This window comes from Passer domesticus, chromosome 18, assembly GCF_036417665.1.
Source record: "Passer domesticus isolate bPasDom1 chromosome 18, bPasDom1.hap1, whole genome shotgun sequence".
In the NCBI taxonomy this organism is placed as follows: Eukaryota; Metazoa; Chordata; class Aves; order Passeriformes; family Passeridae; genus Passer; species Passer domesticus.
In genome coordinates, this window is record NC_087491.1 from 12,543,569 (window position 1) to 12,570,939 (window position 27,371).

Here is a 27,371-nt window from a genome sequence, read left to right on the forward strand (position 1 = left end):
AGAGAGCACGAGGAGGAATCCTCAGTTTGCATGGAGCCACTCTGTCGCTTCCCAGCAAGGGTTAATGGATGCATCTCATTTCTGAAAGCCTCACACAGGGTCAGGAGCTGAAGATTTTTTATTTTTTCTCCCTGTGAGGTATTTACCATGTACAAAGCAAATCACCGAGGTACTGAATTTAGCCTGACATTTCTTTTTTAACATTTTAACATTTTCAAAAGTGCTGCATAATACATTTAAGTGCTTTACAGCTATTAATAGCTGTGTGTATTCTGAGAGGCAACCACAAGGTAGCACGGTGTTCATAAAGAAACTGCCACCTCTGGCTTTAATTAGTTCAAAGAAAAATTATAGCAGAGTTCTACTGAAGCCCCTCCAATAAATAGGAAGATGAGCGAGTGAGGAGCTGGTGGCTCCCTTTGGCGGTGCTTTGCTGCTCTCTGAGGTGTCACTGGACGCACGCTCACATCTGTTGCATACCTGTGTCACACTCCGTTTCCTCACGTCCTGCCAGAAGGAATCAAAAACTGATTTGCACCATTGTTTGGTTTTTTTTTTAATAGCTCTTTTTTACTGACTAAAACACCTTCAGATTGGTGATTTTATTAAGCTTCCTCCAGGATGTTGCCCAACCTGGGGTCCTGGTTATTCTTATGGAGAAAGAAGTGAAAATATATTAATTCTTGCAGTATTAAATGTCTTAGGGAATTGCAATTATTTCCCAATGGAGCAACATATTATTAGGTCCTGGTCTGCGCTGATACAAAATTTGGTTTTTCGTCTTTGAAAGTCATTTGTAGAGACAGGATCACCCGTTTATAAAAATGCCTGCATTCGTGTGCATAACAGTGCACACATCTACAGGTATTTATTTATTTATTTATTTATTTCCCCAAGTCCAGCAGCAACAATGATAGCTGCCAACCAAGCCCGAATTTACTGTCACCACCACCCCTAAATAGCATTCATTTCCTAGTAAAGCCTAATGGCATACATGATGGTTTGCCAGATTTGTGGCCTTTGTGAGGCTTATAAGCAGGACTGACTTGGGAAGATCATAAAACTTAATGAACTTCTCGACTGCAGGAGGTGTCCGCAGGGGAAGCGAAAGGCCTGCTCGGCTGCTCGGGCTGCTGCAACTATTTTTTATGTCTAAAGAGAGAGGATGAAAATATTCATTAAGAACGTTCTCCCCTTGCATGGGTTTTGGCGTTAAAGAATGAACAAAAAAGCTGCGAAAACCAGACGAACCGCGTGCTGGCCACGGGGTTAATCCCTCGCTGTTCTGTGCAGGTTCCCTTGGTTTTGATGGCTGGAGCTGCAGAGCCGTGTGCTGTGCTGCCTGCCTGGCTGCAGAGCTCGTCCAGAGCTCGGTGCTGAGGAGCGTGCGGGCTCAGGAGCGCCCCTGGCACTGCGCGGGAGCCCGCGGGGCAGCCTCGGCCTGCCTGCCTGTGCCCGCCCTGCCTGGCCCCGGAGTGCCACCCCCGCGGGCACGGTGTGCCGGAGAGCCAGCAGCGCTCTGCCCGTGCACAGACTGCAACTTCTGGGCCAGCGTTCAGTGAGAGCAACTCTCAGTCACGCACTGTGACCCTCGGTCCTGCCGGAGCACGGCATTCGCACGGAACAATGAAATGGCACTGATAGCACACATATATGTGCATGTCTGGTGTACTTTGGCTGTTTTCTAAATATCACCTGGGATGTTATTGTTACTTACTTTAGCTCCTTAAAATATTTATGTGCAGTCCTGTTTATTTATTTATTTTTTTTTCAAGCTGCTAAATACATATTTTGTTGCTCCCTGACTACCTGAAGAAGTCAGTGCTGGATGTTCATGTTCATCCAGCTCAGCTTGAGCTGTTTAGCTTTTGCTTCTATCTCATGCTTCAGTACAAGGTTTGTCACTGACCCAGTGGTTGTACTTTTGAGTGTATTTTTTTAATTGCCAGCAGATGTATTACAAATGATGCCGTGCAGCAGAATGTTTGGTCGTTTGCACTGTCCTTATGGCAATGACATTGCTTTTCTTCATAAATGTCCTACTAGGAAAAAATAAATTGAATAAAGTGTCTTGGTTGTCATTTGGTCATCTGTTTCCAACACATTCATTATCCAGCCTGGTTCTTTGGTGGATTTCTACCAGGGCACTCCTCTAGTTGAGAAAATGGCGATTTGGTGATTATGGGCATTAGAGACATTTGTGGTATTATGTCTCACAGAACCTGAGACTGCACCTTTCCTTCAGCACTTCCCATTGCTGCTGCTCCTTGTTGTATTTAAATATCCATCTTCACCTTGAGTACTGGGATTAGTGGTTCCAGAGATTTTTTTTTTCCCCCTCTGTAGAGGATAAATTTGGCCCTACTTGTCAATATTAATTTAGGCAGGAGCCGGGATTTATTTTATTTATTTTATTTTATAGCTGTCTTTCATGTCCTTCCATTTATTTTTGAATTCGACACATTTTCTTGCTTATCTGAAAATACCAAATTATAGCTGTTACCGTGTGGTGTATTTTAGGATGCTTGTTGTAAGTTAAGGAATTTTTGCATTCAGAGATAAATTATTATCATGGCATGTAGGGAATGCAAAGCAGTCTTTTTTTTTTTTTTTCAGGATTTAACGCATTTATCAAGCTCTTTTCCTGCAGCTTTCAATGGTAAAGTTGTATGATATGGATATTACGCTGTCTTTTTTCAATTTAAACATTGATTTGTGTGAAACATTAATATAATGATATTTGCAGTCTACCGTAGACAAATATAAGCAGAATTAGACACTCTAAATTGTTACAAATGCAGCGCGATATTTAAATCGGGGTGAAGGCTGTATTAATAATTGCGGAGCGCGGCGGTCCGGTTTGGACGTGCCTGAGGTTTTGGGCTGGTTTTCAGCTGCCGGTGCCCTGGGTGGCTCGGTGGATGTTTTCAGTTCCCGGTGTCCTCGGTGGATGTTTTCAGTTCCCGGTGCCCTCGGTAGATGTTTGTTTTCCAGTTCCCGGTGCCCTCGGTGGCTCGGTGGATGTTTTCAGCTCCCGGTGCCCTCGGTGGCTCGGTGGATGTTTCCAGCTGCCGGTGCCCTCGGTGGCTCGGGGGATGTTTGATTTTCAGTTCCCGGTGCCCTGGGTGGCTCGGGGGATGTTTCCAGCTCCCGGTGCCCTCGGTGGCTCGGGGGATGTTTGATTTTCAGTTCCCGGTGCCCTCGGTGGCTCGGGGGATGTTTTCAGTTCCCGGTGCCCTCGGTGGCTCGGGGGATGTTCTCGCCGGCAGCCGTGGCTGCGGCTCCGCGGCCGAGCCCGAAGCAGCGGAGCCCCGAGCGCAGCCCGAGCTGTCGGAGCCGCGCCTGACACCCCGAGAAGAATGCTTTGTTTGTTTGCTCAGCAGTCATGTTTAATGCTCTTCGCTTATCAAGGTGATCAGCATGGTTCAGATAACACATGCCTGACACCGCCTGCCTTTTCTCACCAGCGTGTTGACCTTTTGTCACGTTTGCTTTTCTCTGGTAGGCAATTCCTGGCTTTAAGTGTGAATGGAGTAAATAATTCACATCAATATTTAATATAAATTATTAAAGTTTCTGTCAGCTCTTACAGTTCATGCTTTTATAGAGTTGGAGTAGTCCATCAGCCAAACAGATGAATTGTGCAGCTCAGCTGGACATTAGAGCTCCTCCATCGTGCTGCCGGGACCGAGGGAGGAAGCAGGGAATTAAATAGGAAAGGTAATGCAGCCTGCTCCTTCAACACTGCTTTTCACTAATGCACGTTCTTTAGGAAGGCTCGGCGCACCAGATAAATATCCGGCATAATTTATTTTGGTATTACTGTACTTTTTCCCCCCCTTCATGTTGCAAACAGAAACGCAGAAAACCCCACTGCCCCCCGGCATTTTCTTCTGCTCTTTGTTATTGGCCTTCCTTTGGTGCTCCAGGCCCTTTCTGGGCTTAGGGTGGGAGTACTGGTGCTGGGAGGTAGGGTTTGGCTGTTTATTTTTTTTTCCCCTCAGTGGTCTATTTCTATTTTTAAAGACTGCCTCGGAGCCCTAAGGTGATGAAGTTTCAGGGGGTTTTAGACCTCGTTTGTAAATTACAATTTATATTTTGCAAAGTGACCTGTGATTGAATGTAGATTCTGAAAACATTTTTTTAAAGGAGAAAAGCTCTGATCTCTGATTGTAACAGCTCGGATGTGTTTATTGCATCAGGAATTGAATAAAAATAGCATGTTTTACATAAAAGCATATAGTAAAAATCATTATGCACTTACTTTAATTTTATGCTCTTTTAGGTGTTCCGGTTCTTTTGTTAATGATCAGTTCAATGCGTGTTGCACAGTCACAGGGACTGTAACAATGTGAATCACTGAATATGCCATGCAATACAAATCCATCACCTGCAAGGGAGGTGGGTTTGTATCATGTGTTTACAGGTCAAACCCTTTTGCTATACTTCAGTCATGCATCAACATTTAAAGCCAATCTCTCATTCCTCATTGTCCAGCAGGTGGCTTTGTCATAGATTATTTAATTTTTAATCATTTATAGTAAGTGGAAAAGGTTATTTAATAATATTATCCTGACAGCATTTTTTAAAAGAACAACAGTTTTCCAGTGTGTCCTGTGGTGTATGACGGGGTCAATGGAAGCATCTAGAGAGCTTCAAGTACACAATCTAAATTAAGATTCTAAACAGGCATTACAGATGCTGGTAACTTTGGCAATTATCATTTTGTTTGGTGAACAGTAGTAAAACAGTGTGCGGTAAAAGTGTTTAGAGAGAGAGGATAAATAAATTGAACAGTTTTGCAATGCAAAGTGGTTTGTGGTGTTTTTGAGGATTTCTTGGCTCTTGCTTAACTGCTATTGTGAAGCCTGGAGCAGATTTTCCCATTGCTAATGCCCTAGAAGTATTAATTCACTTTGATATGCTAATTAGAGGGCATTATGCAAGAAATGAGATTAAGTGGCAGCATGAAGCCATTTGCCTGTCAGTAAATTGAGAGCTTTAGCATCAGGAGGAGCTTTGTTTTTTCTGAGTTTCTCTTGGTTTTGCATATAAATAAAATTGATTGAAAGGTCTAGAGAAGCTTCTAGAACATTGGTGGTTCTTTTTCTCCTTCTATGATTATTTAAACTTCATGTTAAAGCCTTTCTCTGAATATTAATTGATCTAATGGGAGATACTGAACATGAAGAATTTCATTGTATTCTCAGTTACTGTATCTTAACAAAAGGAAAGTATTAGAATTCTTTGTGTCATCTGATTTTTGTGGGATTATTTTAGATATATCTTACAGCTTTGTATTCTGATGTCTCTGCCTGCTCCCAGCTGCTGTGCAGAGAGCTGTACCTGTGTGGAGGTGGATTTGCCAGTTCTGCAGTTTTGGGGATGGCTGTGAGGGCCCAGCTCGCTGAAGGCACAAGGAAGGCTGGGATTCCTGGCCAATGGGGCTGTGCACATTTGTCACCCCCACTCACCCACAGCTTTCCCACCATTTCTGATGCAAATCACACATGTATTTTCCTTCCTTTAGGAAAGAAGGGGTTGTAATATTGACCATAGATTTTATTTAACTGTCAGAAATTGTGTTAAAGTAACATTAAGGGATTGACTTACAGCCATAAGAGTGAGGGAATTTAGAGTTAATAGTTAAACTCTGCCCTTAACTCAACTCATTGAACCTATTTATTAGAGCATATATGATACATAAGATCACTGTGCTGAGACCTCTGCTGTAGCAGGATGCTCCAGGATGGCTCAAAGATGAGATGTTCTGATCTAGTTCAATTTTTCCTTTGTTTTTTGAGGGTTGGAGTTTTGGTGCGTGTGTGTATGTGTGGTTTTCATTCAGCCTCTGAGTTGCTTTACTACAGTTTTGTGATTAGTTTTGGTTTTGCAACGCTGCTTTTTAAAAAAATCAGAGAAGTAATTCCGGAGATTGAACAAAAATTTAGCAGAAGATAAACCCAAAGCAAACGGAACCCCAGCCTCTCCAGTCCTCTTTGCCTGAGTGCAGCAGAGTGCTGTTTGAGTGCCCATCTCCTCCACAGATCATTGTCGCAAAGTCAATCAGGGGAGCAGTGCTGGAGTGACAGTGCTTGTTATGAGCCCCAATAGTTATTTAAAAGAAAGGAAAAAGGATAAAAAAATGGCCCAGAGCTGCGTGCGGGGGCTGTTCATGCTGGATGCACATGCTCTCCCTGATCCTGGCAGCTGAAGTCTATCGCTGTTGGGAAATTTTTAACATGAACCACATGAGACACAGAGCATGGCGGTCTCCCCGGAGCCAGGGGGGCTCACGTCAGCGCAGGACAAGTGGCACGTGTGCTGCGGGTCCCTGCCCGCCGCGCCCGGCCCTCGGCGCCCCCACAAAGGGCCCCGTTCTCATGGGAAACACGACGGGCACCCACAGCTCCCCAGAGCTCGGCCCGAAGAATCCCATCAGGAATGTATAACCCAGAACTCCAGTTGTCATAGTGAGCCTTTTTGATACTGGAAGGGACAAAACATCACCCGACGCTGCAAAGTCAGTTCTCACAGGCGGCAAAAGGAAGCGTTGCTGGGCTCCAGCTGCTCACTTTGGGTTTCAGATTGTTGAACAAAAGAACTAAGTAAGGAAAATGTTCTGAAGCTGACCTTAACTTTAGCAGTAGAGCCCTGATGGCGTTGTTTCAGGAGAAGACGGTGCTGGAGAGGAAATCCTGGCACTGCTGGTTGAGTCCTGGTGCTGCTGTGGGCTGGGGAAGGAGCTTTCCTCCCCGCTGGGTGAGGAGGGACGTGGTGACCTCGGTGGGGCAGACCCGAGCTCGGCCGCTGCCTCACGGAACTGAATGCTAGAGCTTGCTTCTCTTGTCTTTAAAATGGGAATGTTATCCATCTGATTTTTTTCAAGGTTGTGTTGACTTGGTGCTGTGTGTTGAAAAAGGAATATTTTTATCAAGTGTTGGGTTTAATTAAAATTGTTATGTCAGAGGTAAATTTACAGTATCTGCTTCATTCCACTTTGACCGCAGATGAGTCGTACCTCCTGGAGATGAAGAAATTAAGCTTTCCTTAGACTCCTTCTTTTTTTGGCTTTAATCAGGAATGTTTTTTTACTCCATGGTTAGACCTCTGCTTAAAGGATATCAGGGTTTCGTGCCTTGGTGGTTGGTTTGCTCAGTACAGAAGGAGGTTTGCTCCTGTCGCGGGGGATCGGTGCTCTCCTCGCGCAGTAGCTGTTCCAGGCAGGCTGGCACACTCAAAAGGCTGTGCCAGGCACACTTCTTATATTTGTTGATTAAAGAAGGAAGCGTGCTTTTAGCGAGGTTTGTAATTACAGAACACCCAAATGTTTGCTTGTTTTCTCTCATGTGAGATCCTGGTAGCGTGATTGACTGTCACTAGTAAGAACAAGTTACAGTAGATTGCGCAATGATTCTTATTTGACTTCAAGGATGTATTTATTACCATTTTTGTACAAATTATACTAACATGAAAAGTTGTGGAAATGATTGTGCACTAGATAAGGTGATACATTACAGGAGTGGTTTGGTTTATGGAGCTTTATGCCGAGGTTTTCTCAGAAATTATAGCACAGTCCTGTCACTATAAAACCTGGAGATACACTTGGTAATAACATGCAGTGGAGGGATTTTTAGGATTTCACTTGTTATTCAAATAGAGTGGGAACTATCAGTTTCTCTACCTCGTATTTCTTTCTTGTGTTGCACTGGGTGAAGAGGGGAAAGGAAGCCCGAGGACAGCAGAGTGGGCGCTGGGTGTGGGCACCACAGCCCTGCCCGGTGCCTCCAGTGCCACAGGCTGGGGAGCTTTTGGAGCACCAGTGGGGCTCTCTGGGTACCCAGCGCTGGTGTGGGACACGGGGGGAGGTTTGCCCTCCAAAGGCAGCTGAGGATTTTTTTTTTGTGAATTATTTCTTGCTTCCCCTCCACTTGTTAGGGCAGTGACGTGATATCAATATGGAGCTTGGGAACTTATTGACTTGTTGGTTCTTGACCTTTTGACTGTGACCAAGTATAGAAATTGAATGTCTGAAAATTAAATGATAGACTCTTTATACATAAATTCTTGGATGTCAGTGTATTACATGAACTAATTTCGGTTTACCTAAATTTATGGTGTTTTGTGTTCAATAAAGGAAATATTTCTTCCTTTCAATATACCCAGCATCTAATAATATTGTAGTTGCTAACACTAAACAAATCCATTTCCTTTTACTGACTGATTATCATAACAGCTGCTGTTTAATCACCGAGACTGTTATGTAACTTTTAAATCTCTGATATTTTGAAGAGGTGCAGGTGACATCATCTTGCCGTGCAGTGCCGTGATGTCATCGGTGCTGAGCACGCGGCTGTGTTTTGTGGGGCTCCGGACCCAAGTTCTCATTCGGTTCACTTGTATTTACTGGGCTGGGAAGGCTTGCTGAGCGAACTGCCTGCTTGAAAGGAGACCCCAGCTAGCTCCGAGTGCGTGTCCTGCTTTCCATGGAACAAAAAGCGGGCGTTTGTTTTCCCGCGCTGTAACGGGCGCGGAGGGCCCCGCTGGAAATGCCGTGCTGCTGTCCCATGGAATGAGTGACTGCTCCCGGCCAGGGCGAGCGGCTTTGTGGCCGGCAGCGAGGCTCGGGCCTCCAAACCGGCCTGACGGAGCCGGCGATATTGTTCTCTCCGAGTGCCGCAATAAGGCTGTGGTCAGCACTAATGTAAATATTTGTACAACAACCATGTTCTACAGCCTCCAATTTAATGGTAAAAATCTGCCCTGAACGCCTGGGTAAATATAGGCTGAGAACAGACGCCCATTCACTGGAGAAACAATTGGCTTCAGGCTCTTTGTTGCTGGAGTGGCCCCGGTGCCGGGCTGCGGGGCGGCGCGGGCGCCGGCGGCTCCGGGCAGTGCCCGGCGCGGGGAGCCCGCAGCGCCCGCGCCGCGCCGCCGCTCCGCCGACTTGTCAATGGAAGAAAAAGAACTGTAATCGCACATTTACATATGCTCCTAATTGTTGATTTGGGGATTTTCTATGAATATGGCTTCACAAAACAGATGCTGTTTAAGAAAAGGGGGAACATAATTTTGTGGGCAATGAATTAAGTGTTTTTGTGGCCCTCTCATCCGTAGCTAGGAGCAGTTTGTGGACCGCGTCTGTGAACGCCGCTCATAATTGTTTTTCACACATAAGTTATGCAAATGAGCTTTTATGGCAACTGGCATAACAATTAGCATCCTCCAGCAATATTTTAGCAGGTTAATTGCAAAATTTCTAAATTGTACATCTGACTTGTTAATTAGGCATGACAGAGGTGGTAAAATAGTTATCTTCAGGCAGTGGCAGCCAGGAGCTGCTTGAAATGCAAAGAGCAAGGATTGATTGGATTTGAGGGTTACAATTGTGGGAGCACTGCTGTTGTCAAGTGCCGCTGAGCAGCTCTGCTCCATCGGCTGCCTCAGAGCAAGAACCACGTCGGTGCTGAGAGGATCCTGCCAGTTACAAATCTGCTTTATTTAACTCTGAAATTCTCCAAATCCCGGCTGTGGGAAGCGCCCAGCTCCTGCCTATTCCTCCGCCTTAGGCCCCCGGCAAGGGGAATCCATGGACCTGAAGTTGCAATTTTGATTTTATTTACAAATAGGCCTGAAAGTTCAGCTGCTGGCACAGATCAGCAAACACTTCTGTTTTTCAGCCCCAGTAAAAATGCCATTGCTCTCCCCACCATGTGCTGAGAATTCTGCTGTTACTTCCTTTAAATTGCAACCTTTGCTGCCTGGTATTTTCAGATGGTGTTGGTTGCATTTTACAAGCTTTACTTCCCCAGCTGATTTCTCTTAAATCCTTGCTTTCATATATCTTTGTGTGTCTCACAATATTAATCATATTAAAATACAAAAACCCATGCCATTTGCAATAACCCGTTTTTAGGCTCTCGGAGGTATGTCTGGATGATTTAAACAAGATTGGAACACGCAAGTCTTCATCCTGGGAGCGTGTTCCAAACATCCCCCAGCGCTGTCTGGAGCAGATAACAGTGTGCTCAGCAGAGGTGCAGCCTCTGGAGTCACACCAGCACAATTGGCCAGGAGCTTCTAAATACATTTTACTGGCTTGGACTGCTGATTTTGATATAAAATGCAGATTTCTCAGCTAGTTTAATATTTAATAAGTTAAAGGGTGATAACAAACAGAAAAAAATGCCACTGAACAAGTACCTCTGGGAGCCAGAGCAGTCGGCGGCGCGCTGTGAGCTGTGTGTGGCTGTGCCATTTGTCTGGGCTTTGCTGGGGGACTCAGTGTTTTGTGGCTTAAATAAAGTCAATCACATTTGAGTACCTGTGTAGTACCTGTAAGCAAAAAGAAAATCAGCACAAGCACGTGTGGAATTTCGTGTCCTCTGTTTTCTCTATATGCATTCTCTTGATTCAACCACATGGTTTTTAAAATTGGGATGTTATATTTTCATTTAAAAAGTAAATGTTCCTGCATGCATAACTGTTCTAATATTTTACATTTTCTTGTGACATGTGTATATGGAGTAAGTGCCATTTATGATATGTTGTCATCAATAATTTTGTCACAGAGAATAAAAGCCTTTAAACTCATCCACCCACTGGAACGTTTTATCATATTTATTTTAAGAGATATGAAATTAGCAGAACAATTGAACTCTTTGTATATGGGAGATGCAAATGTAACTGAATATTTACCTTTAATGAAGGGCAGCATAAATATCTCAGTATCAATAAATTATAGGCAGTAGCAGAATATTCCATAGGCAACTAATAAATAGTTCCTTTTTACCCTGGATTCACAAACTGCATTGTCCTTTAGGACAGCTGAATTTACAGTACACAGTGAAATTAAATGATGGTTAACTATTGGAAAGGATCCATCATAATTGGAAAATACTGGGGGTTTGACTAGACCTAAACCACGCTTCCAAACCATTGCGTTCCCTGATTAAATGCTCACTTGCACAATTTAGGAAGAGTTTACTACAGTGGTGCCTCAGTAGATAATATTTGGAGTGGAGTAACCATTTTAATGAGGTTCATCGAGAGATTTCATCAGGGAACGTTTCAGGTGTGTTATGGCTTTTGTCTTGTCACGACGTGCGCCTTGGCACCGTCAGAGGAGTTCCAGAGCAGCTCTCCCCTCGTTTGAGACAATGAGGAATTCTGTAGAACGTGTGAGCAGGGAGAGGCAGGACCCGCTGCATTGTGCTCCGCGTGTGAGCAAGCCGGTGAGTAAATACACCCCGTGGCTTAAATGTACATCACATTTTAACTGTCCTAATATTGATCATCCTACGGAGGAATGCAATGGAAGCCCACTGGTTATTAGTGTAAAGAGGGTCAGAGGCAGAGCCGGGCACAAAGCAAGTGCTCTCATGGTAATGATGCTGCTATTTATAGATCCCCATTTCATTAGTTGCAGAGTTTCAGGGAAGAGATTTTCTCTGGGGGAAATGGATACTTGAAGTTCATTTTCTTCCTGATGCACATTAAGGCAGAAACGTGAACAACCTTCAGGATAGGACACGGGGATGCCGGTTTCGTGTGGCCGCTGTGCCAATGCCAGTGTGCCATGAGAGCCCTCTTCCCCCTGCAGGAACGCTGCTGCTGCAGGGTGCCAGGCCAGGAAACTGAGCCCTCTTGCACTGTGTTGCTTTAGAGAACCAACACATCTGGATCACCTGACTTGCACAGCCTGGCTACAGCTGGCACGCACCGGCGTGGATTTACTCACAGCACCTACCAACTGCAGCCGCAGTTAATCAAAACACGGCTGCCTCTTCTGAGTCTCACTCATGAGCACAGACATTTCTCGGAGTACCTGAAAACTCAGTTGTTTAACCATACTTAGTTTCCTCCTGTGAAATCCAGATAATCAAAGCTCCCTTTAATTTTTGTGTGCCTTTATTTCTAGAGTTTTCCTTCTTGGAATTCTTGATATCTTGATTTTTTTTTTTCCCTTTAAGAGAATATTTACTTAGTTAGTATTCACTTAATTAGAACTGACTGTTTAATGTTTTCTGGGAGGGTATTTATGGTATTTTCTTTGCCATATTTGCATTCCAGAAATTAAGTCCCCATGCCATTATTCGGCAAGCCTTTCATACATTAGAATGATGAATTGAAAGCAGAAATGGGAAAAAGACTGCAATGCAATGAAAATTTAATCAGCGTCTTCTGCTGCTTTAATAAGGCAAATAATTCTTATTGGCCGCTGCGTTAAGGTTTCTAATATTTAATTCATAACAAACCTTGCATTATTCTGCAGCAGCATCGACAGCTCCACTTTGCTGCCTGCCAACAGGCAACCATAAAAACTTAAAAGCAGATGTAAATGTCTGAAAGAAGGAGAATGATTGGGTCTAAAGCGGTCAGAAAAAATCAACACTATTGCCAGAGAGTTTGATAAATCCTTACATACACTTTAGCAAGGTACAAATGGTATTAATTAAACTCATTAAGTGTGTTGATTTTAAGGCTTTGAGGTACCTTTATTGAAATGTGAGATTTCTTTGGTTCCCAAACGAAAGGGGATGCCAGGCTGGCAGTGCAGGGTGCTGGACAGCTGGAACAATGTTATAAATCAGGCAGACTCAGTCAATTTTCATATTTCGGGTATTTGTTACAGATCAATGCTAAAATCACTGTAATTTGTGTTATGTGTACGTGTCGTGCTGGAATTGAGCAAAGGAACAGGAGCTCGTGCCCCGCTCCCGTTTCAGCTCTGCCAGTGAGGGTCGTGCACTGCCCAGCCCCAGGGGTGGCAGAGGCCAGGCTGGTTTCAGCTGTGCCAGCCCAGCAGTGAGGGTGGTGCACTGCCAAGCCCCAGGTGTGGCAGAGGCCAGGCTGGTTTCAGCTCTGCCAGCCCAGCAGTGAGGGTCACACACTGCCCAGCCCCAGGGGTGGCAGAGGCCAGGCTGGTTTCAGCTCTGCCGGTGAGGGTCGTGCACTGCCCAGCCCCAGGTGTGGCAGAGGCCAGGCTGGTTTCATCTCTGCTGGCCCAGCAGTGAGGGTCACACATTGCCCAGCCCCAGGGGTGGCAGAGGCCAGGCTGGTTTCAGCTGTGCCAGCCCAGCAGTGAGGGTCGTGCACTGCCCAGCCCCAGGGGTGGCAGAGGCCAGGCTGGTTTCAGCTCTGCCAGCCCATCAGTGAGGGTCACACATTGCCCAGCCCCAGGGGTGGCAGAGGCCAGGCTGGTTTCAGCTCTGCCAGCCCAGCAGTGAGGGTCACACATCGCCCAGCCCCAGGGGTGGCAGAGGCCAGGCTGGTTTTTGGGGGGCTGCTGCTGCCCGAGCGGGAGCCGTGGCACCCGGCCAGGCTGGGTGCGAGCTCTTGTTACCGCCGAGGGCTGCGCCTGTTCTCATTTCTTCTTGAAATGGCTTAATTGGTGTCAGCACCCCAGGGATAAAGGCCTCCACCACTGAAATCCACACGATTCACCCTGTCTCTGCTCAGTGTAGGGAAACTGGTAACAACTGGTGGTGAATGAGGAGTGAACGGTGCTGTAACAATACTCGATGATGTTTGGGATGACAGAAATTAATACGCACTTGCTTGAAGAAAGCAATGATTAATGGCAGTGAGCAAGGGAATGCTGTCCCTCCTTTAACTCCACTTTGATGGGGATTGAAAAGCAAAAGGCTGTTTTCATTCTCTCGCACAAGCAGAGGTCATCCAGAGTACATTACAGCAATTTTTTCTCTCTGTTTTTTATTTCATAAATATTATGATAAGCACAGATTAGATAGATTTTTTCAGGGAGGCTTAAAAGGATATTTTGTCTGTTTGCTGTTCCTGCTCAATGAAGAAATCGGATTTCTTCTGTTTACATGTGGGATCGTTATATTCAGTGGAATAATTAGTACAATTAAGAATTTCAAAAGCTCACCATTGTGTTCGTTTTTCTGAGGTTTTACAGATGGAATTTCATGGTCTCCATTTCCAAAGTGCTGAGAGGTCAGAACAAGGCGAGGAGTGTTGCCGAGGAAAGAAAAAAAAAGGTTAAAAATCCAAGATTCCTCATTGAATTGTTGATGTAAATATATTTTGCAAGATCCTCACACTTGTCAGTGGCTTTTTAAGCTATTTGATAAAGAATCTTTATTCTACAAGGAGCCTGAAATAACACAACACTGCTTTGGATAATGAATTCTTCATCTAAGCAGAACTTTAAAACAAAGTACAATGTTGGCATTTTTTTCTTTGAGTGAGAGGGCTGATACATCTTTGGGATCCGACAGGAAGACATAAATTAATAGAGTTCTGGAGATCAGTTTCTCATTAATAATCCATTTTGTCATGGTTCTTGGCATTGTCAGCCTTGGAGCTGGTTCATATTTTGCTAAAGGATAAAAGCACATGATGTCTTAAGGCACAACATAAGGAGAAGGAGTTTATCATCTTCTGGAAAAACCATCTCTGAAAAAATAGATTGTTTTCCAGGAAATAAATGTCAATTGCGAGTTTTATGCATTTTTAATCTTCAAACAGGTTTTTTAATGTCTACAGTTGCAAAAATAGACTCGAGTTGGAAGAGGTTGTTGCCAAAAGCCATTGCTTTGCCTTTGTCCTCTCCACTGGTTTTTGATTTTTTAGAAGTTGCAGTAGATTCCAGACCTTTAATTCTGCTGGTTTAAAGACTATGGCAGATTGTGTCCAATTTAAAACATAGAACTGAAAAAAAAAATACGTTTCTTCTTTTGAATGGGTAAATGTGAAACCTTTGTTACATTTGCACTTCCCGATAGTATGGGACATCTCACAGACCACTGCATGTTCCCCTGGCATTTTCAAATTGGAAAATGTTGCTTTTTCTTGAGCACGATGACATAAATGGAGTCACCCTTTTGAAGTCTTAAATTTGGTTTTTTATGTATCTTAAGGTAGTGGCAGATTGGCAAACAGTGTAACCACCAAAAGTGTTCAGCTTGTGCTGTCATCCCAAGTAAGGAAGAACAGAGACCTGATTTAGATGCCTGCCCTTTATTTTATATACTGAAGAGTGACATAATGCAGAACTCCTCAGGAACGCGTGATGTGTTTGGGAAGGATAAAGGGGAGGAAGGAAAGACGACATTCTCCCAGATCGCTCAGTTGTAAGACTTAACTGGGCTCAAACATTTATAATTTAATCAAAGATAAATGGTCTGCTCTAAATGGCGCAGAGGGAGGGAGTGGGAGGCTCTGGACAGAGGGCTGAAGGGAGCTGGGATCCTGTGGGTGCCCCCACGAGCTCCATGCTGCACGATGGGCAGGACACGGGGCACTGTGGGTGCCCCCACGAGCTCCATGCTGCAGGATGGGCAGCACACGGGGCACTGTGGGTGCCCCCACGAGCTCTGTGCTGCTCAGGATGGGCAGCACACGGGGCACTGTGGGTGCCCCCATGAGCTCTGTGCTGCTCAGGATGGCCAGCACACGGGGCACTGTGGGTGCCCCCACGAGCTCCGTGCTGCTCAGGATGGGCAGCACACGGGGCACTGTGGGTGCCCCCACGAGCTCTGTGCTGCTCAGGACGGGCAGCACACGGGGCACTGTGGGTGCCCCCACGAGCTCTGTGCTGCTCAGGATGGGCAGGACACGGGGCACTGTGGGTGCCCCCACGAGCTCCATGCTGCTCAGGATGGGCAGCACACGGGGCACTGTGGGTGCCCCCACGAGCTCCATGCTGCAGGATGGGCAGCACACGGGGCACTGTGGGTGCCCCCACGAGCTCTGTGCTGCTCAGGATGGGCAGCACACGGGGCACTGTGGGTGCCCCCACGAGCTCTGTGCTGCTCAGGATGGGCAGGACACGGGGCACTGTGGGTGCCCCCACGAGCTCTGTGCTGGCTGCTCAGGATGGGCAGCACACGGGGCACTGTGGGTGCCCCCACGAGCTCTGTGCTGCAGGATGGGCAGGACACGGGGCACTGTGGGTGCCCCCTCCCCACGCTCTGGCTGGCTGGGTCAGGGGTGCTGCCTGTCCTGGTGGGCGCTTGCCAGGGATGGAGGTGCAGCATTTACCCCACCAGCAGGAATGCTGAACCCTTTCAGGCCTGCTTTGTTGCCTGAAAACGGGGAAGGTTTGAATTATGAAGACTTAGAATATGCTTCCTTCCACGGAGTTGCAAAGGACATTTGTCTCAGCACATTGTAGTGAAATTTTAAAGAGCAGGTTTTGACAGGAGACATTTTGCTGACACAGAATATTTTGTTCACTTCTGACTCTCAAATAAGTGCTACTTCTGTCATAATGATTGATTTATATTTGGTTTAGTCCATACATTTTACATCCTCTTCTTTAGTGCTTATGGCTCCATGGCTTCAGAACAGCCCAGTTTAACACTGGTATGAGCCTGGCACCACATTCACATTCCATAATAAAATTGATTATAACGAGTTGTAGGTATTTCATGCTATGGTGTATTTAGAATAAAATGATTATTATCATCTCCTGGAAAAAGAAAATTTAAAAATTAAGATTTCTGTTAAAAAACTGTTTTTACAGAGTTGTAATTTAAATTGTTTCTAATAGTAGTGCTTCAAAGGCCCAGTGACCTGCAGAATGCCGCTCCCATGGCTTTATTACGGGTGCTATAACATTAAGTATTGAGCATCTTTGCCCTCCCTGGGGTGTGCTGTGAGCTGTCCCTCCCTGGTCCGGATGGATCAGGCCCTCCAGCACCACTGGAAGCTCAGCCTGGGCGGGCAGCTGCTCTGCATTTGCATTAACCCAGCTTCCTCCCTTCATGTGCTGGACAGGAGTCCCGGCACATTTCAGTCCATAAATACTTCAGGAGAAACCCTGGAGCCTTTGCTGTGAGTTTTGTTTGGAACAAACTCCCCAGGCAGCCGAAGCATTCCCCGGGGAGCAGAACTCTCTCTGGAGCACGTGTGCGTGGTTTGAGGCAGAGGAAGCTGCTTTGTGTGCATTTCTGAGACCACCAGGAGTCTGCTCTCCCTCGGGGTCTGCAACAGAGACCCCCGCACCTGCAGTGACAGGGTTTGGGTGGCACAGCCTTGATTTCTCAGTGATCCTTTGGCACCTGCTAGCTCGTGCCTCTGTAGGTGCTCAGCAGAGCAGGTACCCCGCTGTGCAGCCGTCAGTGCTCAGTGGCACTGCAGCTGGGAAAAGGAGGGGACAGACAAATAAACCTGTGCCTGGTGACCACGCCCGTGGGACCACCTGAGTAACTGAGGCTGCCACGTTAGCTGAGCTGGGCAGTGCAGGACAGGCTGCCCTGCAGGGCAGCAGAGACCCCAGGGTTCGTTCCTCCTGCCCAGGGCTTTGTCCATCAGACAAGATGGGCATTGGCTTTGTCCTCAGAGCAGATGGGACTGTCCTGGCACAGCTGGACCTGCATGGCAACGCCAGCACGGCCCCACCACAGCCACCCACCAGCCAGAGGCCTTGCTCTTGCTCTGCAAAATTAATGCTCATGCACACCTTCTTGTGGAATTATGGTACTGCTCCTTCCCATCGATAAAAAATATCCCTAAGAGCCCCATGGGACACAGCGTGTGAAGAGCTCTGGCAGAGCAGGTGGCTCCCTGAGCCTTTCCTTGGCTGTGGGAGATGATGTTCTGTTCCCCCAACCTGGTGAGGAGCAGGCAGCATGGAAAGGGTCAAACCCAGCTGCCTTTGCCTTTGCTGCAGACATATATATATATATATATATTGAGATATTTATTTCTTAGAGAACGAAGAAGCTAATATTCAACAAGGCTTCAGGAAAAAAGGGCTTCCAAGATGTTACAGATTTTGGAAATATTTGACAATGTTAGCAACATCAACTACTGACACAAAACCTTCTCTCCAGAAAATCTTTCACAGTTGTGCCAAGAAAAGCAGCTTCGATGGAACATTTTCATAAACTATCATCAGTTATGCAGCAGCAGCTTCACAAATCAGAAATGATATCTTCAGGCACTGCTGTCAAGTGTTATTCAAATAATACCAGCCTCACATTTGAATAACAGCAGACATTTTGAATTAATTAATCAGATGAGATAGTCTAGGCCTTTTCTCATTAGTCTCTGGGTCAGGCATGGAAAGATATATGCGTTGGTGATGATATACTTGTCTTTAATCGTGATTTATGAAGATTTAGGATTGTGTGTGATTTGTCAAAGGTTCTGGGAAAAGGCTGGTGCATATTTCATTACCTAATCTGAGATTGATTTCGTGATGCTGAGAGATAGAACCCTATTGTTGGGGGGGCTGGGAAGCGCAGGTAGATGCAGCATCCCAGGGTTTTACTGGCTTATCTTTGTGACTGTCAAACAATGCTGTAAACTTTTACTGCCAGCAGTTAACAATTCCTGCTTTAATTATAGGCAAATTCTTCATTCCATCCAAAGGGGAAGCTGCAGTAGTTATTTAGTTAAAAAGCATAACAGACCTTATAGCTATGACCCAATGTAAATCATGGACAAAGTTGGTGAATTTCATGGCTTGGTCATGGTGAAAATATAAAATTTCATGGTTTGTCACAGATTAATAGAAAAATCCTATTAAAACTGTGCAAATAACAACACAACAAGTTAGGTGGAGCTCCCTACATGGCACCTTCCTGCTCACAGCATTTATTTTAGGTTAGAATTGCTGCGAACAACATGAGGCCCTTTGCAGGCTTTTCTCTGCTGCACTGTTTTCTATTCAGTTTAATTAGTAGTTGTTGTTTGGTTTGGACTGAATAATTATCATGTGATTGTTTTGAGGCATTATTTACATGAGAAAGCGTGTGTGACTGCTGCTGCAGTGAAAGGGGCTTGGGAAATGAAATATTTGAATACAAATGGTGTGTTTTTTAAAACTCCTTGAGATGGCTCTATCTAATAACTCATCAGTAATCAGGACTTTTGATATTGGAGCAAGGTCTGAGCCGTGCTGGGTCCTCAACCCCTGCAGCCAAGCACTGCCCACGTCTCCTGGACCAGCAGAGCGTGGCCAAGCCTCGAGTTCCCTGCAGATTGCTAATCACCTACTTCTTCATCTTTAATCAGAAAGTTCACGTCTTTTACTGTTCTTGGTACAATTTTGCAGCCCATCCATCACGGCTGCGGCGATGCTCCGTGTCCGTGCAGCCCCATCTCCCACGGCAGCAGCCCTCCTGCTCAGCCTCTGCACGGACCGAGGGCCAGGCCAGGGCTCTCACGCCCAGGGTTTATACTCTTCTGTTTTTTACTATTTTGGTTGCCTCCAGAATTTTGATCAGTGATTCAGGAATTTGGATCTAGGCCAAGATACTCCAAACACACTGAGCTCTTCCACTCAGTCTTCTAGAGGGAGCAGTTTGTGCTGAAGTGGCCAATTTCAGAAGAAAATGGCAGTTGTTCTACATTGGAATAAGGATAAAAAATAATCAAAGTCCCAGAATAAGGACTTTTAACAATGACATCATGACAGTGATGACATCATTGATAGCAGTAAGAGCTTTGTATCATAAATGCCCCAGAATTGCACATATGAAGCTTATTTTAAAAATGAGTTTGGCTCTTTTTAATGTGAGACTTTTCTTTCCAAACAGAAGGTTGAGAAACACGTTTTTGGGGGAAGGGTGCAATGGTTCAATAACCACACAAGTATGAATTTTCAGCCTTTATGGGAGACAGAATGATGAGCTGGCAAAAAGGAAAAGCCCCACAACATGAGAAATCAGTTCATGATTCCTGTTTAAGAAAAACACATCAATGAGTGTTGTTTATATCAAGTTTACAATTAACTGTTGTCAGGTCATCTCCATCAAGAGCTTCATCTGCACTGTGACTAACTACCAGGTTCAGGGAGTAATTAAAGAAGAGCTAATCACAGAATCATTCAGGTTGGAAAAGCCCTGAGCCCGCCCGTTCACCGATCACTGCCACGGCCACCAGTAACCCACAGACACATGGCTTTGAAATCCCTGCAGGGATCAGGACCCCACCACTGCCCTGGGCAGCTGTGCCAGGACTTGACAGCCCCCTCTGTCAAGTCTTTTATTTTTCCCAATATCCACTCTAAACGTCCTCTGGCTCAGCTTGAAGCTCTTGACCTGTTGCTTGGAGAAGAGGCTGACCCCACCTGGCTCCAACCTCCTCCAGGCAGTTATGGAGAGCCAGGGGGTTCCCTCTGAGCCTCAGCCTTCTCCTCATCCTTTCTCACTGTGGTTGCCCCCACACCCAGTAAGTGATAGAGGTCCTCCTTAGCCCTGCTTTGTTCCTAATGTATTTATAGAAGCACTTGATTGCCTCTCAGGCAGTAGCCAGGTGAAGTTCTAGTTGGACTTTGGCTTTCTAATTTTCTTGAACCATAACCTCATGGCAGTAACTCTCCAATGACAGTGTAGTGGTAATTTGTCTCTTTTCCCCATCTCAAATAAGCATAAAATATAGAAGAAAGAAAAAAAATTTGGTGTGGATTATTGATTAGTGTTTTGCTAATAAGGAATTAAATTTATCGACCGCTGCCATTCTCTAGCTCTGCTTCCCCATGAGTTAGTTGGCAGCTGCAGGCATGCTCAGCAGAGCTGTGGCTGGCCCAGGCTGGCAGCTGCTGCCTCGGGAGAAGGATGTTTAACCCTATTAGTCAGGTCATTTCGCTCTTTTTGTGGAGAGGTCAACAAAAAAGAATTCCTTTCTGAAGTCGACTTTCCCAGCTTTCCTTTGAAAGTGAACGAATTGCACCAGCTCCTGAGCATGTTCCAGTGCCCAGATGCTGTGTGTGAAGGTGGGAGCTGCTGCCAGGTGCTGCTGCAGTGATAAATATGGTGCAGATACTCTCCCATATTTTGGTTAATAGAATTTACACAGACAGCACTGGGAGGGCAGACCTGGCACATCAGCTCCTGGGGGCAGCTCAGGGAGGGACTCAGTGCTCCGGGGGCTGGGAAGGGACATCCATGGAGCTGAGTGTCCCCAGCCAGGAGCACTGGGAGCTGCCAGTGCCTCACCCCTCTCTTCTGCCCAGCTGGCTGCAGCTCCAGCCTGCCTGTGTGCCAGGAAACACTCCTGCAGGCAGCACAGCCCCTTCCCAGGGACCGCGAGCTGGCCGTGGGGCTGGGACGTGCATCCACAGCCTGGTGCAGCGAGAGGCCAGGCAAGCAAGTTCCCTGAGTTTTGCAGCATTGCCAGTCAGAGCAAAGCATTTGATGTGCAGGAATCAGTGAATACTGAGCCTGTGGGGTGTGTGGCCTTTGGGAAGATGATAGCTGGGTCCCTGTGTGACTGCTGGCTCTGCTCACGGTGCTTCCCCACGCTGCAGAGTGCAGAGTGCAGTGCAGTTGCAGTACAAACATACACTTCTGTATATTAAGCATGTGCATTAATATATTATTATTACTTGGACTAATAACAAATAGTAGTCAGTCAGTGAGATAAAAAAGGACAGAGTTCAATAGTAATTCGCAGACAGCTTAGCAATTACCCAGACAGCTTGCAGTCAGAAAAGCTGCTCAAATCTAGGATTACGAACTACACCGATGGCAGCTCTGCTGGGTGGGGTTTCACGGGATGATGTTTGCACATAGCTGCGGGACTTGGTTCCAGCACTCCTCCTGAGGAACTTCTCCTTTACAAGCCAGAATCAACAAGCGTAAAAAACCCTCTGAAAGCCAGGAGGCTGGTTTCCAGAACCAGTCAAAATTATTAAGTATTGTTTTTTGTATCTGAAAGATGCCTGTGCTTGCAAGGATCTTGGAGATTTTCATCCTTAATGACATAAATCCCAAATTCATTTCTGTACAATAATCAGCATCAAACCATACATGTGGCAACACAGATTTTGTGGTTTTGTTTTTAAAATCAGTGCTTTTCCTTGCTTTACGGGTGAAGGTGGCTTCTCCCCTCATTACCTTGGCTGGTTTCATTGATTCCTGTAGTGCTTTCTGTACCCACCACCTGCCCTGTGCCAGCAGAAGGCTAAGGGAGCACTTAAGTCTCATTTAAGCCTGGAGGCGTAATCTCAAAACTTCTTTAGGAGCAGGGTCAGCAGAGCTCTGGGTGCAGGGGGTCACGGGGTGCAGCAGACCTGGGGCTTGGGGGGCTCGTCCATCCTGCTCCACAGCACCAGCCCAGGAGAGGGGAGACTTCAGATGCAAACCTCAGGTCTGAAGCACTTGAATGGCAGAGGAGTGCTGTTGGATTTTTAGGGCAGTACATGATTTTTTTATGGGGCGCATTAAATTCTGCTCCTCCAGCGGGCGTTAATACCACCTCATCACTCTGCGCCAGAGGGGAGCACTGGCTCGGGAGCAGGAGAGGCAGCTGTTAAGAGATTTCCATCTCAGCAGTCTCTTATGCCAGTAGGGTTGTGATTTGGGAATATAACAAGGCTTTGGGGACTCAAGTTAATAAATAACTGGTGTATTCCCTTTCCTTCTCTCTGTGCCTGGCCCCAGTGCCATCTCAACCCGAGCAATTATCAGTCCCTGGACTGATGGATTTGACATAAATTCATACATTCTTTAAGCACAAAGCCTTCACAACAAATTTTGCTTTTAAGAGACTGCTGAATGGAGAAAAGGTCACTTGGCTGGTTGAGTGTCTGCACTCGGTGCTGGCAGTAAGTGCTGTGTTTGCAGTGCTGGATTTGATCCCCATGGTTGAAGGCAGCCAGGTGCAGGTCTGTGTTTTGCCTGCCAGGGAGGACAAAAGGGTAGCTTGGAATTGTCTCCATGAATTCACACTTCCTTGCAGTCCTTTAAGCCTCTCTTTGGCTTCCATTGCAGTTTCTCTGTCCTCATCCCATTCCGTAGGTATGCAAGATGGAGTTTAGCGATGATGCCATAGCAACTATATCACAATACAGAAATTTTAATGGCTTAAATCTCCAAACTTGCATAACAAAGTTAATGGGAGCCTATCAGAAATGTACATGCCACCATGTGCTTAGAAGTGGTTTTAAATTTTGTGGTTTTAAATTTGCAAGCCAATAGATTGTTCCCAGGAATTCCAGAGGGAATCCCAGGGAATCCCAGGGAGCAGCTGCTGGCTGTCCCTGCGGGGAAGGAGCGGCCGTGCCCCGGGGCTGTCCCTGCGCTGTGCTCTGGGGTGACACACGGCAGCCCTGGGCATTCCCTGCTCCGGGCACCGTGTCCCTGTCCCTGCAGCGTGGGGACAGGTGGTGTCTTCGCTGGTGCTGCTCTGGCACTGTCACAGGTTTCATCCTGCTTGCCAGCAGAAAAAGAGGATGTCTGGTTATTCTTGGAGCAGGCAACATGTAGGTTTCGTAGGATAATGCTAAAGTACTTGCACCGTGTTAAAAAAATTAATACACTTGTATTGCTACTGGAATTGGAGCCTGATTAGGATTGTTCCAGTACTGTAGTTTTAGCTTTTAATTACTTACTACATTACACAGTATCTACCAGTGCTAATAGAGTACAGAACTGTCATAGCTTTTGTTTTAAAGTACAGGACTGTGTGGTGCTTAATTGTGGAACAGCGTTGTTCAATTACATCTGAAAGTGTTTAATAAAGTATGGCCCGGGAAGGCAGATCGGAGTGGCATGTGTTAATTGGTGTCCGCGTCATTGACTCCCTTTGGTTACGGCATGCCTGCGACATGAGGCCCCAGTGGCAGGCTGCCCACGCCGAGTCCTCAGCCCCAGCTCTCCTCCCTGGCACTGGCACATGCCTGTGCTCTCCCACGTTTGCACAGATTTTCACACCAGGCACACACATGGTGTTGTTAGGAAGCACTGGTGCTCCTATCCCTGCCCTGCTCCAGCGCTGCTGCTCCCCACTCTTGGCTGGCAGAGTCCTGTGGCCATGGCACAAGGAGCCCCGGACACAACCCAGAGAGCTGGTCCCTTTCTCCAGCCCAGGACCCCCAGGCAGGTCTCCTGCTGCCCACCATTTTTTTAAAAATCCTTTTGTCCCCCACCCCGAGGCGCTGGGCGCTGGGGGCTGCCCTTGGGCTGAGCTGGCTCCCCAGAGTGGGCTCTGCTGTCCAGAGCCAAGTCCCAGATGCAAACAAAGTGGTACTAACAGTTACTTCCTGAGTGCTGGTATATTTTATATCAATGTTCTACATTTCACCTGATTTCACTGAAATATTCTCTGGAAGTATTTCTTCTGGAATAAACATTTCAGCACATCAGGTTTGTTCCATAAGGGTTGATTGTCAAATTACAGCCTTCCTTCCTGTGAGCGCTGCGCTTTGGTATGGGATCAAATTGCATTAGGTAGTTTTTCCTCCAGTAGAAACACAGAATAATAGTGATATCTTTGTTGTATCATATTTCTGAATGAAAAATAATCACAAACAGATTTTCATGCGGTGTTGCTGCAGAGCAGGAATGCTTTTCCTGCCAGCCAGCCTCTCGAGGTGGTGCTGGGCTGGCCCAGCGTGTTTGGCTGGCGTCCCCTGCACAATTCAGTGTCCCTCGACACGCTCACCACACACTCTTGCTACATTTTCTTGCCTGTGGTCCTCGAAGCCACCTAGCATGCAGGTCATGTGCCCTTAATTTTCATTATGAATGGAGAGTAAAACGTGAAGGTTATTGCCTGGCAGTACAAATGCACTGGGTTTTTTTATTTGGAAGCTCTATTAGAAGTGTCAGGAGTCCCATAACAAAGCCAGGCAAATATCCGCAGAGACACCTTGTTGAGAAAGGCAACTTGGTTCTAAAAGGTTTGAATATGAATGTGGTTGTTTCTAATCAAGCAGTCCTTGAAAAGAATTCCCCACTAGTAGTTACCTCTTTCTTTTTTTAACCTTTTTCCTTGTAATCTGTCTGTTTCTCTCCTCAGGAAATGCTCCTCTGCCAGCCTGCAGGGCGGGAGGGAGGCACAGCCAGGAGGGGAGAGTGGGGCCAGGGGGAAGCCCCACATCTAAATAGCTCCACATCCAGAAATGTAGCTCGGGATTCAGGATGGATGTGGTCAGAAAACTGCTGTCTTTTTAAAGGGGGAAGCCTGGGAAAATTGGGCCAGTCTGGGGGCTTTGGGGACCACATCAGAGGCACCTGCTGGGGTGACACAGATGTCTTGGACAAAACCAAATCCTTTGATTTAGGGCAGGAAAATGGATATATTTTGGACTTTGTCTCTTCCTTGGACAAATGCATGCAGACATGTGGGACATGCAGGCTGGTGCTGATGTCTGTGGATGCTCCCTTGCCCTAAGTGGGCACCCCCCAAGGTTTCCCTGGCACCAGCAGTGTCCCCATCCCCCTGGGAACCCTGCTGCCAAGTGGGAAGCGTGCTCATGTTTGAGCCAAACAGCAGATGAAAAATTAAGTCCTAAATACTTTCCCTTCCTGGAGTCAGTGTATTTATTCCAGCTGAGCAGTGACCATTGTGGCTGGGTAACCTGCACAGGGACCAGGGGAGGACAGGGACACCCTGGGACCTGCCCTGTCCCACTGCCCACGCTGTGGCAGTTCCTGAAATTCCCAAGCTCACGTTCCTGTGCCACACACGGCTCCATGTGAATAACCTGAGCAGTGCCACCATGGCATGGGCAGGCCTGGGCCTCGGTGGGCGAGGGCAGGGGTTCCTCTGGAGAGGCTCAGGTGTCCTGACACACCTGTCCCCTGTCCCTGCCGCGGGACTCCGGTGGGGCAGGGGGTGCTGTGCCCCGACCGTGCTCCCGGGGCACATCTTGGCTCCAATGCCTTCAGCACACTTACAAAGTCTCCCTTCTCTTCCCTTTTTTTTTGTAAATTGTCAGTGTTTTTTCCCTCTACGAACCTGTAGCATCTGGCAGCAGGAAAGTACAGTAGGACTCGCTGGCACTGTGGTGTAGAGCCTCGAAGAATTCCGTATTGTGACAACACATCAAAATAAATTGCTGTCAACAGACCAAAACACCAAGTGCTGTGATTCTGTCTGACGTGTGAAGACTCAGACAGGCTGTCTTGACAAGTTGTGGTGGAGCACCTGCAATTGGCAGAAGACAGTGATATAAATCTGATTTGCCTGATATGCAGCACCTAGATATCGTTAATGTTGGTGACAATAACTCTGCATAACATTCCCCAGACATAGATCTGATTTTTTGTCTATTACTTGTGTTGTTTTTTGTCACTCTCTGATCCTGGCTCTGCTTCTTTTCCCTGCTCAGGGTCTACCTAGGAATTGCTTGGAATAATAAACCATGTTAAAAAAGGTAATAACAAATCAAGGTTTAGTTCAGCCCCTTCTTGAGCAGAAAAAGGCAGCGCTTGGCCCAGCTGCTTAAGGCAAAGGATACACCATGAAATTTTATTTTACACTAATCATAAAAACAATCACAGTGGAAGTTGTATTAATTCCCTCACTCGCAGCCCAAACATTTAAAATAGCAGGTTCAATGCCAGGAGCTGCAGTAAATCTTTTCTGAAACGTCTGTGGTTTTAAACTCCTGGAAGAGGAGCGGGATCGTTGAATAGGCGGTTAATTTTTACCTTTCATTATCAATAAATGGTAATTCTTTACAGTAGCAGGATATATCACAGCTGGTTTATGAAGGTGTGAGACGTAGCTTGGCTCTGGAGTTTAATTGCTGGGAGTTAACTCTGTGGTGCCTGCATCAGCCCTTCCTCCCAGCACCGCTGGGTTTCATCTGGCACGGGCAGGTACGGGCACACGGCTGCCCATGTCAGCTGCAGCTTCCCCTGCTCGCTGTTCCCACGTTTGCAGTCCTGGGATCTGAGACCTTTTTGCAGTCACCAATGAGCCTGTTTCACTGGTGACTCTTGGCTTTGGGGCTGGAGCAGCCCTGGAGCAGCCCTGGAGCAGCCCTGGAGCCCCAGTCTGGCTGGGGCCGGTGCCGGGCAGGCCCTGGCACGGAGCCGGGCAGGGCGTGTGTCCCACCCCTGTCCCCACCCCAAGGGGACAGTGCCAGGGCTCGGGGAGCCACCAGGGCTGGGTCAGACACGACTTGAGGCACTGTGGAGGGCTGCAGAGCTCCTGGTCTCAGGGTTTGTTTTTGCCAAACACTCGGGAACTCCTCTGGCAGCAAACTTGGGCGATGTCACCGTCCAGGCCGAGGGGCTGCAAGAGCAGAAAAGAGGTTTTTGAAATTACCATTCATTCTTGTCTGTATTGTTATTTTATCCCTTAAAGGCTGCTAATGAGAAATAGAGCCTCATTATGATTTTAAGGATGAGAGAGGAAGGCTTTTAATTAATGATATGTAAATGGTCTTGAATTGATTATGTTAGAATATCAAGAGAGATGGGTAGAAGCTGTGGTGTAATATATTTTAATTAAGAATTAATTAAAAATGATGGCAATTTCATAAAGCCTCACAGAAAATAGTGGAATTTACTTTCTGTCAGGAGTAAATTAGCCAGTGATTAAATAAAGGGCCTGCATTAATAGTGGAGTTATTTTTAAACTGTGCTATGAAGAATTGTGTAATTTTCCCTAAATAAGTAAAATAAAAATGTAATGTTTGCAAACAAGTTTTG

At 46.4% G+C, this 27,371-nt stretch overlaps 1 protein-coding gene and 1 long non-coding RNA gene across 9 annotated transcripts in view; one reads left to right on the top strand and one right to left on the bottom strand.

Moving 5' to 3' along the window:
- PBX3 (PBX homeobox 3) overlaps positions 1-27,371 on the top strand; it is a 102,052-nt gene that overhangs the window by 4,219 nt on the left and 70,462 nt on the right. The gene's annotated exons all lie outside the window — the stretch shown is intronic.
- On the bottom strand, positions 21,819-26,821 carry LOC135283236 (uncharacterized). 3 transcript variants are annotated; one of them, XR_010349076.1, is made up of 3 exons: positions 26,364-26,821; positions 25,669-25,857; positions 21,819-22,761 (listed from the first exon to the last, which is right to left on the bottom strand). It is a non-coding gene; the product is annotated as an uncharacterized LOC135283236 (long non-coding RNA). The 3 variants fall into 3 exon arrangements; XR_010349075.1 differs by lacking the exon at positions 21,819-22,761 and adding an exon at positions 23,962-24,214; XR_010349077.1 differs by lacking the exon at positions 21,819-22,761 and adding an exon at positions 24,252-24,435.